The 12,265-nt window shown below is 42.0% G+C and overlaps 1 pseudogene; it reads right to left on the bottom strand.

The window, feature by feature from the left end:
- Positions 1–3,894: 3,894 nt before the first annotated feature.
- Positions 3,895–11,279, bottom strand: LOC112222188 (annotated as a pseudogene).
- Positions 11,280–12,265: the final 986 nt, after the last annotated feature.

Raw genomic sequence — 12,265 nt, 5'->3', positions numbered from 1 at the left:
GGTATGTCTTATAGGCTATTTAAAGATGATCTGCAAAGCCTAATTGTAGGGAGGGTTGGTTGACCAACCAAATCAATACAAATGCATGATAGGCATTGGAAATGATATAGATAGACAAAACGTGCAGTAATTGCCATGCGTAATATTAGCCTAATTAACAGATAATTACGCAAAATGCCGAGACGCATGTATAAGACATTTTCTTTTCAATACTGTAGTCTACATTGTTCTTGTGTGAAAATAATTATATCATACAAAGTGTGCAAATTAATTAATAATCACCCATCATTAATAGGCAATTTAGCCAACGCATGATGCGGTGATATGCATGAATCACATTTCAATGGGCTACTTTCACAAAGTAGGCATTGGGCATAGTTTAAAAAACGGAAGGATAGTTAGGACAGTATCACAACATCACATTGAGGTAGTGAGTCATTATCTGTCCAATCGGGGATTATGATGACAAAGGCACGCATGTCAACTCATGGATAATAGGCCTATTCTGCCTGACGTATCAGAACATGGAACAAATAAACTACATCAAATTAAGCACATATGGTTCTACTACAGATATATATGTTTTTTTTTTCTACCTGTTTTCAGGTGATGGAATATTTCCGTGTTCTTCAGGGGCTGGTTGTTTATCAACAAAACCGACGCCTGCACAACTATGGGACAAAACCGACAGGGTTGGTTTAGATTGTTCATAACGTGTAAACTACAGTTAGTCGCCAATATTTATTGAAAACCTAAATACAGTTGCACCATGACCACTTGTTGTCTCTCAAATACATCGTTACAGTTGTTGGTTAGGTAGCTAGCCAATTTTAGCCATGTCATCATTGAGGTGACAGTCAAATAACCAACAACAATAAAAATACCTGGCATCAAGAACAAGATAAAACTAGCAGAAACGAGCCACTTACAATTCACCACAGGGAAGTTTCTTGTCATTGTTGCTAGCTATCTGGCCATCCAGAACCATAACAACACATGGGCTTCTGCGCCTTTGAAGAGCGCGCAAAGTTTTCTAGGTGTCGTCAGCTAACTAGTCTATAGGTGTTATGACAGTGGATGTAGTTGTAGCAGGGATTGTGTCCAACAGTGCGCAGTTGGGAGCGCTGTAGACGCGCACCCACATCTGATTGGAACAGTGCATCTCTGAGATTGCGTGCTCTCCTATAGACGAACAGGGGAGGGTCTTTGAATAGCCTACATATTTGAATTTGGAATCAGACGTCAATATGTGCCAATGTTTGTTTCAAATGTTCATAATTGCTAAAGAGCGGTGTAAAGGTACTAGTGAAAACACAAATATATTTTTTCTAAATGTTGTGCATGCCTCAGCAATTGATCTCTCTCGGTGTCTTTTGCCCGATTGTAGGCTGTCTTTATCCAGGTGTCCTTGTATCCCTGTTCCTGGAAGCGGGAGGACAAAGCAGCAGTGTTAGTCTCACATACAGATATGAATGAGCAGTTCCTACAAATTCTCAAGAACTGGCTAATGGGCAGCGTAGGCGTACGTGCTAAGCGACAACGTAAGGTCGGCATCACCGAACATACGTCACCCATTCGTAGAAACAATCAGCAGTCTCCTGTCGCCAAGCACAGAATTCAATCAGGACATTACAACACTCGATCAAGTGCATCGCGACAGAGAAGGATCACATGCCCTTTGGGGATGATAACTAGTAAAACGATAATGCTTCTTGATCCACTACCTGGACACTGTCTCCCCTAGGGACGTAATGAGGAACTCGATCTCTTTCTGATATAAAAACATTTAGCCTACTGTATCACAGCCATGTTTTGTTTTGTTTGATGATTTATTTGTATCAATATTGTTTCGCCTTTGCACAAGTCATGGGAGCATTTCGCTACACCAGCAATAACATCTGCTAAATATTTGTATGTGACCAAGAAAATGTTATTTTATTTGATCAAATGGTTCACAAAATATTATGAACACCTGCTCTTCCAGTGAAATAGACCAGGGATGGGCAACTGGCTGCACGCGGCCCTTTTGTAGGCCTGCGGATTTATTTATTTGAACTCAGTCGGGGTCTCAACATACTGTTGAGAGTTAGAATAATAGAATACACAAGATGCAATTTCGAATTTTGGTTGTGCATCAGCAGTCACTCAGTTACCCCATGTCAGCTACGTTTGTTTGATTGTTAAATGAGTCTAGTGGCCAGCTATCTAAACGTGTTGTAAGCATGGTCGAATTACTGACCGGCGTGGGGCACATTGATCATCAGTTAAATATTTGCCTCCCCACTATGACGACTTGTGTAGAATAGCAGGAAATTAGCTGTTAAACGGCAACATGTTCTCTATGGCCAATGGCAAAACGTGCAGAATTGAAGGAAATTAACTTAAAAACATGTTGTTTTTTTTCTTCAGCTATCATGAGGGTGGCTGCTAAAATGTTTTGCCCGCAAGGTGGGGAGGGGGTTATGGATGTGGCTATGCAGACCAGTGGAGGCTGCTGAGGGGAATACGGCTCATAATGATGGCTGGAACAGAGCAAATGGAATAGCATCAAACACATGGAAAACATGTGTTTGATACCATTCCACTGATTCTGCTCCAGTCATTACCACGAGCCCATCCTCCCAAATTAAGGTGCCACCAACCTCCTGTGACGCAGACCCACTAGCCACTGCAGCCCCTCATGATGAGTCAGTTTCCCATCCTTGACATAGAATCCAGATGAAAGCTATGATCCCTTATTAATGTCACTTGTTAAATCCACTTCAATCAGTGTAGATGAAGGGGAGGAGACAAGTTAGAGAAGGATTTTTAAGCCTTGAGACATGGATTGTGTATGTGTGCCATTCAAAGGGTGAATGGGCAAGACAAGACGCCTTTGAACAGGGTACGGTAGTAGGTGCCAGGCACACCGATTTGTGTCAAGAACTGCAATTATGCTGGTTTTTCAAACTCAACAGTTTCCTGTGTGTATCAATAATGATCCACCACCCAAAGGACATCCAGCCAACTTGATTTGATGTTGACTTAATAGGATCCCAATTAGCCAACGCCAATGGAGACAGCGAGTCTTACTGGGGTCTGACAGACAATGAAAAAGACCATTTACATACATCTAAAAACATTAACATGTAGTGTGTGTGTGTCTATCAGTTACACACACATGTCAGTACATACACACAACAACAAGAAACTGGACACAATGGTGGGAAGCATTGGAGTCAACATAGGAGAGTCCACACCTTGTAGAGTCCATTCCGAGATGAATCGAGGCTGTTCCGAGAGGGGGATGCAACTCAATATTAGGAAGCTGTTCTTAATGTTTTGTACACTCAGTGTATATCATGGTGACCTATGATTCTGTCTAAATGTGTTGTCTAATATGTATACCTTTGTAAACATTGTATATATAAATAGATTGTCAACTGTGACTTGATTGCTAACCAATTGTCTGATTGAAATGACTAATTGTTGCCACTCGTTCACTTGAACTTGTATGAATACAGACTGCAGGAGTTTTCTCACAAAACACACCCTTGGAAAATACCTAGTCCAAACTTTGGGTGTTTATGAATGAAATGAAAATACTAAGAATATAACTGATATCCCGAGTGTGCTTTCCCCTGTGGATCAGTGGAGGCTGGTGGAAGGAGATATAGGAGAACGGGCTCATTGTAATGGCTGAAATTGTATTAATGGAACGGAGTCGAGCGTGGTTTCCATATTTGCGATGTTTGATACCGTTCCATTCATTCCATTACTACCATTAGAATAGGCACATCCTCCAATAGCTCCTCACACCAGCCTCCACTGCAGTGGATATATTTTTTGCATTTCTCTCCCACACACCCATCTTGAAATCTAAGGCCTATTTCGTTAAAGAGAGACACAGGCCAGTTCTTCACTGCCAGAAATGTGTGTATTATGACAATATATCCACACAGTTATACAATTAATACATGAGCCTAACTTAAGACTTGACAAAAATCCATAATTTGACATGAATTACAATTATTGTTCATTCATACACAGTATAATCATTCTCTGTGTCTCTCTCATATCTTGGGCACGCCATCACTTGCAACAGGATGACTCTGCGCCACAGCACCCCCCTGTGGCAGAAGAGACAGTTGCACTCCCCAGCTGCAGCACCAGTTCAAAGGGATTCACCGTGCCCACCTGCAATGACACACAGCACAGGGTTTCCCTGGGAAAATCACTGTGAAACACAGCACGCCATATTTACACAACGTCATGGTAGTGCATTATGTAATAACCTTATATGATAATAACTCCCCTATCTTACAAGGTTAGGGTCCATTCCATAGAACCTCCAGTCAATTCAACAATGTATTCGAAGTTAATTACAGAGAAATACCATTTAAATAATATGAATCACATTTATTACATTACATACCAAACTCCATGTTGTGTCGTATTATGCAACAGCTGTCGGCGACCCCGGATGGGTATTTGTGACTATGCAATACGTTTTGTTATCTGCCACTAGTTGACCTTTTCACCTTTTGCCTGAAGCTGTAGCTTGTACAAGTTGTATATACTTTCCATACCGTTTATTACGGCATGAGATCATGACCTGGGCCCGTATCCACAAAGCATCTCAGAGGAAGAATGCTGATCTAGGATCAGTGTTTGCTTTTTTTAGGTCATTATAAGGTAAGATTATATGGACAGATCCTAGATCAGCACTACTACACTGAGATGCTTTGTGGATACAGGCCCAGATCTGTTTGCCCCTTGAGGTCACTTGTAACAGAGAGTCTAAAAAGGTAGAGATAATAATAATCTAAACTAGAGTTAGGAGCGAACTAACTAAAGTACCTGGTAACTAGCTTTAGGACACAACACCTATTGTCTCTCAGTAAAGGGTTACCAGTAGCTTTGGGACAACATCAGTAGTCTGTGTACTGGTTGGACTCCCTGAGTTGTGCCTCGTTCTGGTGGTTGGCGACAGAAAATGATCATACATTATAGCCAGCTACACCCCAAAAAACTCCCTGTCAACAAAAGCATATGTATAATCTCTAGGAACTCTACTTACCAAGCATAAAGTGAAATAAGTCCCTCGCTATCAAATAAACATCAGAATACAACTTGTACCCGAACCATATTCCTTCCAAGTTTAACCCTTCCCTTCACACAAGACTTCCTCCCACTAAATCTACCACTGTTCACACAGCACGAATATGACGCGGTTTGGACAAAAGTTGGATTCAGATGTTTATTTGATAGCGAGGGACACATTTCACTTTATGTCTGGTAAGTAGAGTTCCTGGAGACTATACATATGCTTTTGTTGACAGGAAACTTTTGTTGTTGTAGGTGAAGCCGGCTACAATGTGGTATGGTTATTTTCCGTCGCCAACCCCCCGAACGATGCACAACTCGGGGAGTTCAACCAACACACAGACTACCGATGATGTGTCCCAAAGCTACTAGTAACCCTTTACTGAGAGACAACAGGTGTAATGCATTATGATGCGGTTATAATATTGTGTATGAAGCATTGTAAAGCTTGTCACGAGAATAGAACCTGGATGAGACCTCAACCAGCCTCAGCCTCCTTAAGATCACGGCTAAACTGAACACCCACAGCCTGAAGAATGTGTAGGGAGTATGACAAGATTCAAACTGTAGGAAACATAATCAAACCAAATATAGTCCTCAGTGTGTGTGTGTGTGTGTTTTGTGCTTGCGCTAATGTGTGTGTGTGGTTTCAGTGACCATGAGAGACCATGATAAGAAGACATTGAGACATTCCATTGGCTGACGGGAGGACATGCATTCCTTCCTGGTTAAAGGTTCCCAGCAGGACTTTAATGCAGCCTAGTTGTGACTGCAGCACATCTGCTTGACCTTGGTGTGTCTGTGTGCGTGCGAAGGGGCTAGGGGTCAATTTACAATTCACAGTGGGAAGGTGCCAGTGGATGTGCCATGAACTTTATACACACACACACACACACACACACACACACACACACACACACACACACACACACACACACACACACACACACACACACACACACACACACACACACACACACACACACATCATGACATTTATACACACACCCTTCAACCACATCTAAAACTCAGTGTCTTATGACACATTAGGTGCAATTGTCCTGGAATTGGCACAAACCCTGGGTTTCTTTACACCACATCCAGCAGGTACCCCGGGCGGTTGGAAAGTGAACCCCTCGCAAACCTGGAGTGGCTGAGGATGCTGGCCACCTCTCCATCCACCTCATCCACCTGGGGGAGACACACACACACACACAAATATTACTCACTGTGTATAACACACTCCCGTGGAAAACACACCGGGCACAGATCTAGGATCAGTATGATCCAATTTAACTTTATTTGCCAAACTGTTACATCGGAAATGTGTTTTCTGCTCTGCTTTCAACTTCCCCATTCAACACAAACATACTCATATTGGAGAGGAGCAAAGCCATACTCAATTTGGCAGAAAATACACTAAACAGTATCTTGTACAAACCTTGAATGTGTACTGAGCGTCAAACTCCAGACTCTCCCCAAAACCAGCCATGTTGCCATTGTATATGACCAGAGAGGCTTTGTTGGAGATTTTGGGGACCTTGAAGAGACGGTAGGTGGCAGAGACAAACTGGTAGTCGCCTGTAGTTCCAGAGGAAATATCAATGTTTTGAACAGTCAATCTAAAAAATGTGGGGTCCCATGTATCAATGCTACAGACCCCAGTATGTTAAAACAACGTAATGGTAACTTATATGGTTAAAGAGCTGATGGAAAAAGTGTCACCATCTCATGTTTAAGACGAGTCAAACACGTCTCACCTAGGATGGCCTCCAGTTCCATGTTGTCCACGGTGATGACATTGGCCGTGACCAATCGCGGGGGGCTGAATCCCACCTCCTGAGCCAATTGCACTTGGTCCCCCCACCAAAGCGCTCCGCCTAAACACTCCCCTAACGACAGCATTAACTTCTACAGATCACCGAGGTTATTAACTGTTGCCGGTACTAGACATGTAAATAGCAGCTAGAAACAGTCTAAAGCAGTGTGAAATGTAATACAGAAGCTGGTTAGTAGACATACACACCCCACAGGACTTTGTGATTCTTGATCTCATCGGAGAGCTTACGGCTACTATAGACATCACTGAAGTACAGCTCTCCGCCATCCTGACAACCAGAGAAAGTAGCAAAACATCTTTAGGATGTAGGCTTAGGAGACGTGAAAGAAAGGGAAAGGAGGATACCTAGTCAGTCGCATTGAACTGAAATGTGTCTTCTGCATTTCGATGTTACCAAGCAAGGATTCTCTTTCTTAATGACTTTTCACTGACACGTTTAAGTACAGTAAAAGCATTTTACTTCTAAGGACTGGAACATGACATGAACCTTCCTTACAAGCTTGAAAGGGTTAATTGAAGTTTTGTTGGTTGTAATTACCTGATTTCTACATGATAGAGTATAGCACACCTTCAGCACGCATCACTCAATACTTTTCTCTTGTCTGGGGAAAAATTCACCAGAAAGAAAAACAGATGTGTTCCCAGGACCGAAACAGTACTCCAAAACAAAAACAGATGTATTCCCAGGACCGAAACAGTACTCCAAAACAAAAACAGATGTGTTCCCAGGACCGTAAAAACAAAAACAGTACTCCAAAACAAAAACAGATGTGTTCCCAGGACCCAGAAACAGTACTCCAAAACAAAAACAGATGTGTTCCCAGGACCGAGGATGTATTCCCAGGAAACAGTACTCCAAAACAAAAACAGATGTGTTCCAAAACAAAAACAGGGACCGAAACAGTACTCCAAAACAAAAACAGATGTGTTCCCAGGACCGAAACAGTACTCCAAAACAAAAACAGATGTGTTCCCAGGACCGAAACAGTACTCCAAAACAAAAACAGATGTATTCCCAGGACCGAAACAGTACTCCAAAACAAAAACAGATGTATTCCCAGGACCGAAACAGTACTCCAAAACAAAAACAGATGTGTTCCCAGGACCGAAACAGTACTCCAAAACAAAAACAGATGTATTCCCAGGACCGAAACAGTACTCCAAAACAAAAACAGATGTGTTCCCAGGACCGAAACAGTACTCCAAAACAAAAACAGATGTGTTCCCAGGATCGAAACAGTACTCCAAAACAAAAACATATGTATTCCCAGGACCGAAACAGTACTCCAAAACAAAAACATATGTATTCCCAGGACCGAAACAGTACTCCAAAACAAAAACAGATGTATTCCCAGGACCGAAACAGTACTCCAAAACAAAAACAGATGTGTTCCCAGGACCGAAACAGTACTCCAAAACAAAAACAGATGTGTTCCCAGGACCGAAACAGTACTCCAAAACCAAAACAGAAAAAAGGGGAAATTTGGCTTGCACATAGATACCGTGGCTTGCCAAAGTATTCACCCCTTGTCATTTTTCCTATTTTGTTGCCTTACAACCTGGAATTAAAATGTATTTTGGGGGGGTCTGTATAATTAGATTTACACAACATGCATACCACTTTGAAGATGCAAAATATTTTTTCTTGTGAAACAAACGAGAAATGAGAGAAAACAAGAAATTACACAAAAAAACATAACTATTCATCCCCTCCCCTCAGTCAATACCTTGTAGAGCCACCTTTTGCAGCAATTACAGCTGCACGTCTCTTGGGGTATGTCTCTATTAGCTTGGCACATCTTGCCACTGGGATTTTTGCCCATTCTTCAAGGCAAAATTGCTCCAGCTCCTTCAAGTTGGATGGGTTCCACCGGTGTACAGCAATCTTTAAGTCATACCACAGATTCTCAATTGGATTGAGGTCTGGGCTTTGACTAGGACATTCCAAGATAAATGTTTCCCCTTAAACCACTCAAGTGTTTCTTTAGCAGTATGCTTAGGGTCATTGTCCTGCTGAAAGGTGAACCTCCATCCCAGTCTCAAATCTCTGGAAGACTGAAACAGGTTTCCCTCAAGAATTTCCCTGTATTTAGCACCATCCATCATTCCTTCAATTCTGACCAGTTTCCTAGTCCCTGTCGATGACAAACTTCCCTGCAGCATGATGCTGCCACCACCATGCTTCACTGTGGGGATGATATTCTCGGGGGGAAGAGAGCTGTTGGGTTTTCACCAGACATAGTGTTTTCCTTGATGGCCAAAAAGCTCAAATTTAGTCTCATCTGACCAGAGTACTCCTGTGTAATGGCTTTTTTCTGGCCACACTTCCATAAAGCCCAGCCCTGTGGAGTGCACGGCTTAAAGTGGTCCTATGGGCAGACACTCCAATCTCCGCTGTGGCGCTTTGCAGCTCCTTCAGGGTTATCTTTGGTCTCTTTATTGCCTCTCTGATTAATGCCCTCCTTCCTTGGTCTGTGAGTTTTGGTGGGCGGTCCTCTCTTGGCAGGTATGTTGTGGTGCCATATTCTTTCAATTTTTTAATAATGGATTTAATGATGCTCTGTGGGATGTTCAAAGTTTCATATATTTTTTTATAACCCAACTCTGATCTGTACTTCTCCACAACTTTGTCTCTGGCCCGTTTGGAGAGCTCCTTGGTCTTCATGGTGTCGCTTGCTTGGTGGTGCCCCTTGCTTAGGGGTGTTGCAGACTCTGGGGCCTTTCAGAACAGGTGTATATATACTGAGATCATGTGACAGACCATGTGACACTTAGATTGCACACAGGTTGACTTTATTTAACACATTATGTGACTTCTGAAGGTAATTGGTTGCACCAGATCTTGTTTAGGGGCTTCATAACAAAGGGGGTGAATACATATGCACACACTACTTTTCTGTTTTAATTTTTTTGAAAAAAGTGATTTTTTTCATTTCACTTCACCAATTTGGACTATTTTGTGAATGTCCATTATATGAAATCCAAATAAACATCCATTTAAATTACAGGTTGTAATGCAACGAAATAGGAAAAACGCCAAAGATGATGAATAACTTTGCAAGGCAATGTAAACAAGCACCACAAAGCGTTGTGTTCAGCGATTGCCCTTTATGATATTAAAAATGTTTTAATTGAATGGTCACCACCACACCACACAGTTGTGTACCTGGTCCTCAGTCATGTCGATGCCTGTGACGTGGCCCTTCTCCCCGACCAGTTGGCTGAGCATGTAGCAGTCTCTCCCACTGCCACGGCCCAGGTCCAGCAGCCCTCCAGACACTCTGGGACCACCAGACCACACCCATAGTACCTGACAGAACAGCAGCAGGTCAAGGGCTACAGGGTGAGTGAATTGAATCAAGTGTAACAGTTATTCATGGACGATTCAATGATCTGATGGATGATGGATGATGGATGCATCAAAGCTGGGACCGAGAGACTGAAAAACAGCTTCTATCTCAAGGCCATCAGACTGTTAAACAGCCACCACTAACATTGAGTAGCTGCTGCCAACACACTGACACTGACACTGACTCAACTCCAGCCACTTTAATAATGGGAATTGATGGGAAATGATGTAAAATATATCACTAGCCACTTTAAACAATGCTACCTAATATAATGTTACATACCCTACATTATTCATCTCATATGCATACGTATATACTGTACTCTATATCATCTACTCTGCATCCTTATGTAATACATGTATCACTAGCCACTTTAACTATGCCACTTTGTTTACATACTCATCTCATATGTATATACTGTACTCGATACCATCTACTGTATCTTGCCTATTCTGCTCTGTACCATCACTCATTCATATATCTTTATGTACATATTCTTTATCCCCTTACACTGTGTATAAGACAGTAGTTTTGGAATTGTTAGCTAGATTACTTGTTGGTTATTACTGCATTGTCGGAACTAGAAGCACAAGCATTTCACTACACTCGCATTAACATCTGCTAACCATGTGTATGTGACAAATAAAATGTGATTTGATTTGATTTGATCTTATTCACAACAATCGTATCCTTAACAATCTACAGGCAAGCAGGCAAACACAGACCGACAGAGACAGAACAACACACAGGCATGTAATTGTGTATGAAAATGACTTGTTACCACTGATGTTATCAACACGTCATTACATTGTAAGTACAATGTTACAATAGTGAACCCACTTGGGTGTGACTTCAGGATGGATCTTCTTCAGAGCCTTGAGGACGAAGGCTGGGATGGGCTGAGCCGGGGCTAAGCATGCATTACTCTTCAGGTCAGACGTCTTCTTCAGGGTCTTCCCATAGTAGTCCTGAGGGAAGGTTAAAAACACCGACTGTATCGAGATTTATGATTTAAGTCTTATACATTGTTACTTGGCTGCATCTCATTCCATGATGATCCATTTCAGGTTAATGTTCAACTTCATTATTTCAACTAGGCTACCAGTAGCCATGAGCATACTGCCTGGACATACTGTGATGAATGTACAACACATTAGGAACACCTTCCTAATATTGCGTTGCAACCCCTTTTGCCCTCAGAACAGCCTCAGTTCGTCAGAGCATGGCTCTACAAGGTGTTGAAAGTGTTCCACAGGGATGCTGGCCCATTTTGACTCCAATTCTTCCCACAGTTGTGTCAAGTTGGCTGGATGTCCTTTGGGTGGTGTAGCATTATTGATAAACACAGGAAACTGTTGAGGGTGAAAAACACAGCCGCGTTGCAGTTTTTGACACTCAAACCGGTGTGTCTGGCACCTACTACCATACCCCGTTCAAACAAACACCCTCTGAATGGCACACAATCCATGTCTCAATTGTATCAGGGCTTAAAAATCATTCTCTAACTTGTCTCCTCCCCTTCATCTGCAATGATTGAAGTAGATTTAACAAGTGACATTAATTAGGGATCGTAGCTTTCACCTGGATTCACCTGGTCAGTCTATGTCATGGAAAGAGCAGGTGAGCCTAATGTTTTGTACACTCAGTGTATAAACCTACTCTACTTGTCAGCAATGGGCTACAAATATATGTAAAATGTACTAACAAAATTAGACTTTAACTCTGTCAGACCATGACATCCACATGAATTACTGAATCAACGAAACAGCCTTTCCCACATTCCCTATAAAAATTTAAGACATGCCATTTAACTATAGTTAAATTAACGGACAGACATTTTCACAACAGAAAAAAACATGATCAAGACAAACATGTCAAACAAGACCTTGCTACAGTAAACTGCACGTGTATTGTCACGATAAGCCATTGTAACGATGTCGCGATTGTAACGAGTCGTGGGAAACAGTTTGGTCTTTCACTTTGCACAATC

The sequence above is a fragment of the Oncorhynchus tshawytscha genome, linkage group LG02 (assembly GCF_018296145.1).
Source record: "Oncorhynchus tshawytscha isolate Ot180627B linkage group LG02, Otsh_v2.0, whole genome shotgun sequence".
NCBI lineage: Eukaryota > Metazoa > Chordata > Actinopteri > Salmoniformes > Salmonidae > Oncorhynchus > Oncorhynchus tshawytscha.
This window is presented reverse-complemented; position numbering and strand designations above follow the sequence as displayed.